General features: G+C 31.8%; 1 long non-coding RNA gene across 1 annotated transcript in view; it reads left to right on the forward strand.

Moving 5' to 3' along the window:
• The first annotated feature begins 570 nt into the window (after positions 1 to 570).
• Positions 571 to 6,642, forward strand: part of LOC111087404 — a 17,167-nt gene continuing 11,095 nt past the window's right edge. The window contains exon 1 of the long non-coding RNA XR_002612106.1: positions 571 to 976. This is a non-coding gene — a long non-coding RNA (uncharacterized LOC111087404). The remainder of the gene's footprint in view (positions 977 to 6,642) is intronic.

Consider the following 6,642-nt stretch of genomic DNA (forward strand, 5'->3'; position numbering starts at 1 on the left):
GTAACACGTCATAAACTTCTAGAAAAATCATGCCCCTTCGGGAAGCCTCGAGTGTTTACTAGATGTACGGTATTCTTGTATATAAGACCGCCAAGAAGTGACGGCAACAATGTAATTGAACTGCAAACAGAGATAGAAACTGACAATTGAGTCGAGCACGTGAGTCGTTCGTTGTGAATTATAGCGTGACTGTGGAAATTAAGTGTATTGCAAAGTTGTATTCAGAAAGAATAAACCAGTTTTATTTAAAAAAGGACTTGTATCGCTAAAGTTTCTTCGGAAAGAATTTTTACGGAAAATTAACTAACGACCAGAGACGTAACAATACTTTATTTTTGTTTTTTGTATTGTAAAAGATGATTGGAATACTCGAAAGACATATAACATGTAGTATTTAGTGTTGAAACTTAAATAACTGCTCGTCTATGCTGATCCTGAGAGGTTTTTTTTTATATGATATTGAAATGAAAACGAATTATAATAAATTTGTAAATTATTTTGTCATATTATTGTAGAAGAGACATAGGGTAATGAAATGACATACGACATATCGCATTTAGGGTTATTAAAGTTACCCCGTCTTGGTATTAGTGTTCATCCCGCTTTTACACATTACTTAAACTCTTGCTGTGATGAAGATTCTTGAACAATACTTGTCGTTCCCTGGCTGTTTTACTAATATTAATAATGGTAATTGTCTTTCTGTGATATACTGTATTGATCATTAATACCGCAATATCCTTATTTATCTCGGAGTCAGTGTTTTACCATTACTGTTTCTTTCAGTTAGATAATCAGTTGTTTCCCATTCTCCAGCTAAGTATCAATTATGGAATAACTATATTTAAATCTACTTCAACGAGAATTTTTATTCCTTACCGTTATTGGCGTTAACTGAGATGGCCAAGTGACTCAACAGACATCAAACAACAGAAAAGAAAGTTTCAAAGAATTTTGCTCAGATTATAAAACATAGGTTTGGATTATTTTATAATTTTTTTTATGGACATTGTTAATTGTTTTCATATCGTGTACTTCATTAATCAATTTTATTTTTTACGGCAAAAAATTAAATTTATTTTGTGTAAGATATCTTTGAAGACGTAACAAATAAATATACCCCGATGATCTTATTTAATTTTAATGCCCATTATATATGTTCATTAAAACTTGCCTAAAATTTGAACATTTTTCACATTAAGGCATAAAATAAGAGCACAAATGTTATTAAACCGTAATGAACGGTAATTCTGTCAGGATAAAAATTATGAGTTAGAACATAAGTTAAATCGGGTAAGCTTTTGATCGGTTTGCTTGAGCTTACAACTAATAGTAATACAAGTTTGTTAGTTAACTGTTAAAATTGTATAAATTGCAAAGATTGGGTATGGAAGCTTTTAAAAATTGTTAGATATGTTTAAGAAATAGCTATATTGGAATGTACACTATTTTTATAATTGAATAATTCCAATTAGTTTATATCATATATGTATACCTTTGTTTTCAGTTTTGGATCCAGTACTAGTAGTGTATTGTTGTTCATATGAAAGCTCTAATATATAAATTACAGTATGTATTAATAATAACATTTTACTTGTTTGATGCTTAAACTTTATAAGTTATTTTAATTGCATACATTATAAGTTTTTTTTTTAGGTCCCCTATGAGTTTTAAGTTGGAATATGCAGTTTGTTAGGGCCTTAGACTGTTTACTCCTATTATTAATATTAAGTTTATCAAAGCATATTAGATTATTACATTATAAGGCTTGCAATTACAAATAATGAGTGTGGTAGTATTATGATGAAAACAAAAATTGTGTATAATGAAAAAAAATTGTCATGGTCACCTTCTCATATTTGGTTATTAGATTGCTATGAATTAATTTTACAATAATTTAAAATGACATGAACTTGGCATACCATATTGTGGAAACTACATGAATAATGTATCGTTGTGGTTCCTTTTTTTTGCAGATTTTTTGCAACTTATTAGGTGAAAAATAAGTCAAATTCCAGTCCACTTGAATGAAAACAGATTAATTTATTTCTTCTTTTAATCTTATTGCAAGCTCAAACACTGTTATAACTTGTAGGGGTAAGTTTTCAGCTACTCTGCCTGCTATACAACATAAAATTCAGCACTGCTCTCTTCCTGGATTTGGATGTACCATTAACAATTCTAGTATAAAAAGTAAAAAATAAATAAAATGCTACACTAAAGTGTCCTTTCACTAAGCCTTTTTAATTGTTTTCTCTTTTGAGGTTTATGGTACACAGATGGGATGGCATCTTGTACCTTGTTACTACTGGCTGTCCAGTTGTTGGGGGAAGCTCTTCATAAGTAGGTGGTCAGGTGAATCTACTGATAATCTTTTGAAAGCAGTCTTGCCAGGAGCTCCAGGCTCTTCAATAAGCCCAGTTTCCATTGACAAGTTCTGTAGAGTTAACCACTTGGCTGCTTTCTCACTGATGTACTTCCCAGGATGATCGTGATGGACAGCCTTTGGTTCGGATTGTTTCTTATTAAAAAACTTACTTAACTATTCAGCTATACCACATCACTTCGATGGTATCTAGTTTTATCAACTTTCATACCATAGCTATTTTTCATTTTATTACCAGTTGATTTAAGTCTTTTTGTTTTTCGTGTGATATCTTATGCATATTTATTCTTCACATCCAAAATTATTCCAAACATCGAGCCCTCACAACTTGCCAAAGTGTTTGGTTCCACTATGCCCCAACACTAGATGAATTATTGCTAATAACTCCTGATCTACATTTGGTAATGCAATAACCACTATCCCTGCTTCCACTGGAAGTTGATTCTCTGCTTTAGTAATTACCATGTAGCATATATGGATTTCCTTGTCATCAGCTGTGAAGCTATTTCAAGCTAGCCTAGTCTCTCATCCATGTTTTTGCATGAACTTGGTTTCCAACATGCACTCCTTTTCAGTATCAGTTAGCCACACATCATAAGGCACAGAGAAGCTTTGTACTTCCCTTTTGCTGGACTTTATTTCCACCCACTGTTAGCATTGATCTTTTTTCATCTATGGAAGGAACTTCTCACTTTTCAGTAGCAAATCTTATCAAGCAATTGTAGCTTTGGAACCATTGTCAAATAGCATTCCACAAGATTTTCCACCAGTAAACTTGTGGACAATTTTCCTGAAATAGTGTACACCTTTTCTCATTTGTGGCAGTTGTTGATTACTTATTGTATGTAATAGCCATATTTCATACAACTGTAACAGTTACTTCTTTCTGGTATCCTTTGAGAAGAGCTCTTATTTGAAACAGGCCTTTGTCTGCAGTTCCTGGCCATATTTCCCTTCAAGTTACACTTGAAACATCTATCATCTCATGGTTTATTCTCTCCATTCTGTCTAACCAATCCCTTTGGTTCTTCTAGACTATTCTTAGAGGGAAATTAATGTTTTAGTACTACAGGATTTAATATTCTCATAACTTCTGGGTGGCCTCATTAGTATTTTATCTGCAACTTTGATGGATTCCAGTTTCATTGGCAACTTCAGAACTTCTTTTAGAGATGTTCACCTACTCTGCTTCAGTCTGATATGGCATCTATAAATTGATCACATACCAAGAAGTCTATTATTTCATCTGGACCATCTGTGTAGGATACCTGGATAAGCCCTTTCAAATCTTCTGCCAGTTTGTTCAGCTAAAGTCTCTTTTTCCTCTTGCATCCTGTTTTGGAATTTTGCTCTCAACTTCTTTCTAGTGCAACACTTCAATTCAATCCTGTTGGACAAGGTGACTACCAATTTCTATTAGTTGTTATGGCTCTAAATGCTGTCAAAGCTGGTCCTTTTAGATAGGCAGCAAGGTGGATGGCTTATTGTTCACTATTCTACCTGTTCACTCCAGACATTATTTCAAACTGAGTCTAGTATGACTTCCATGGTACCTTCTCATCATAGTATTTTGGTTTCTTGATTGGCTGATGTAGAATTGGACAACTTAAAACTGGAACTTTTCTGGCAATATCATGGTCAGAGTAGTCCAGGAATGCCTTTTGGTTACAGGTAGTACCACAGTAGTGGTAATAGGTATAGGCCAAATAAGTTCTCCTATACAATATCTGGTAGTAAATGGTGTTGATTGGAACTCTTGAGCAAATGCTGAAAGAGATGTGGCTAGTTTACTCTTTCCTTTTAATAATTTGTTTTTCTGATGTTCCTTCCTACCTCATTGATGACTATTTCATTTTTGACTTTATTAATTTTGTCATTACAGCCTCGCTGTACTATTTTAATTTTATTATTATAGCTTTTCCATACTTTTTCAGTTTTAATGTTGTAATCCCTCTTTCTACATATCCGATAGTCTTATTAGTTTTTCTCTTCAATCAGAGGTGTTTTTATTTTTCCTTAAATAGCTTGCCTCTTTCTTTTAACTCCTCTCTTAAGTTCCTGTTACGATGCTTGAATCTCACTATTTGACCTCATGGTCACCATCTTCAACAGTTTAAATTTAGTCAGAATCTTATTGTACTTCTGTTTGTACATTCACCCAATATTCCTGCTTCTGACACCAAATGTTGTGATGTGGTTCTTTTCTTTATGGGTCCTTTCAAATTATCGGGTGAAAAATAATTCATTGTCCAGTCCACTTAAAATAATTTATTTCTTTTTTTAATGTAGCTGAAAACTCAAACACTGTTGTAACTTGTATGGCTAATTTTTCAATCATTCTAGCTGTACTACACAATGTAAACATCAACTTTTTCTTAAAAAGTGGTGCAATAGTTAACACAGATTCAATGTTGAAAAATCACTCTTACAACAACTCAACTATCTAACTTTAACTCATCTCTAACTAATTAATGCTTCATGGAACATCATTATATAAACTTTGTTTAAATATATGAGAACTTTAAATAAAATCCTTAGAACAAGGATTATGCCATTAGACTTCCAGAAGTTTTAGATCTTAAATTGTACATATATTGTTACAGAAACTACTGGGTAGGAGATTCTTTAAGTATTAAGGATGGTTGCATCCTCTGAGGCACTTCAATTTAAGTCTTGTAAAGAATTTAAAACATTTTAAGAATTAATAAACAGATATAGGCTGTTTGTGAAATTCCTTGAACCTTTTAGTAGTGACTTAATTGTGATTTGTATAGAGTATCGATCACTTTGTATCATGTTAACATACTTTATTGAAATGTGTGTTTAGGTAAAATTATAAACAAACTTATTTTTGTTGGTACTATGTGAAGAAAAGCATGATTTGAGTGTATATTGTATGTTTTAGTGTTATTTCTGTACACACATATAAGTTGAAAAACATAACTTCTACTTGTAGATTGATTTCTGTTTCACCACCTTATCATAAGTGACATATAGTAAACTTAAAGTAATAGTATATGTTCTTGCAAAATGTTCTCAATATTTTGCTGTATCTCTGACCTAAACTTTGGTATTAAATACCATAAAATAATAAAACCTGACTTTCATTATAATACAGTGAAGCATTAAAACATCAAATAAAAATAAAGTAACTTTCATAAGTCTGTCAGTAGTTGCAATTTTTATGCTCTATATAAATGGTTGTTTCTAAAGTAAACCAATGAATATGTATATTATTGGCTAGATTGAAAACAAAGAATATATTATCATGCATCTTCTTTTAAATGTATTTAGGTTAAGAACTTAAGGTCAAATACATCACTGAAGCCTCTCTCTAGACATTTTTAATCTTATTTATATATGTAAATATTTGATGATCTACGGTCTCTTTTGACTTATCACTTCAATGCTATCATGTTACAGTGGTTTATTTTGCACTTTAAGCATGTCGTAGTGTTAGTAAGTGGTATACACATACCACTTTGTAAATGTAAGCAGGTGTCTTTAGAGAAATGTAATAGCTGTAAAGAGTTGCTGTTCAGTCTAGAGGCAAGAACTTAGCTATTATCTTCCCTACTACTAACCAGTTTTTAAAAAAACAGCCTTTTGATGTGATTATTTACATAATTTAAAATGAAATATATACCATGACATGTTAATTAACATTTATAAAGCTAACTGTAGTAGTGTGCGAGTTGCATGTGATACTGGAGAGTATCTCAACTAAACTAAAATAAAGTAGAAAAATATATTTCTGCTTTCAAGATTCTTTATGTAACTTTTAACAAATGTTTATTATTGTTCACATTTACTTTTGTTGTTTTGCTTAAAAAGCAATAAAGAAAGAAAATGCAGTGGCTTATCATAGTTTTTTTATTGTATATAACAGTGTAAAAAAGGGATGCTAACCATGCTATTGTTGGTATATAACTTGTGGTGACTATGACTTTACCTGACTTTTCTATGTCATAAATTTGTGTCCTCATGTCCTAAGGAACAACTAAAGAGATCAAAGCTCTATATCATCTCAATCCCTTATGTAGTCTCTCAAAAATGAATAAGAAAAAATAAGTTAAAATATCTTAACATATCCTTGTAAGATAACCCTTCTGCCCCTGGAAACATCCTAGTAGACGTTCTTTGAACTGTTTTAAGTAGGTCAGTATATTTTTCTTTTTTTACATTAGGGCAGTGGTGGACAAACTTTCATTATGGTGAACCCCCTCCACACCCTATATAACCTATTTATATATATA

This window comes from Limulus polyphemus, unplaced genomic scaffold (assembly GCF_000517525.1).
Source record: "Limulus polyphemus unplaced genomic scaffold, Limulus_polyphemus-2.1.2 Scaffold2111, whole genome shotgun sequence".
In the NCBI taxonomy this organism is placed as follows: Eukaryota; Metazoa; Arthropoda; class Merostomata; order Xiphosura; family Limulidae; genus Limulus; species Limulus polyphemus.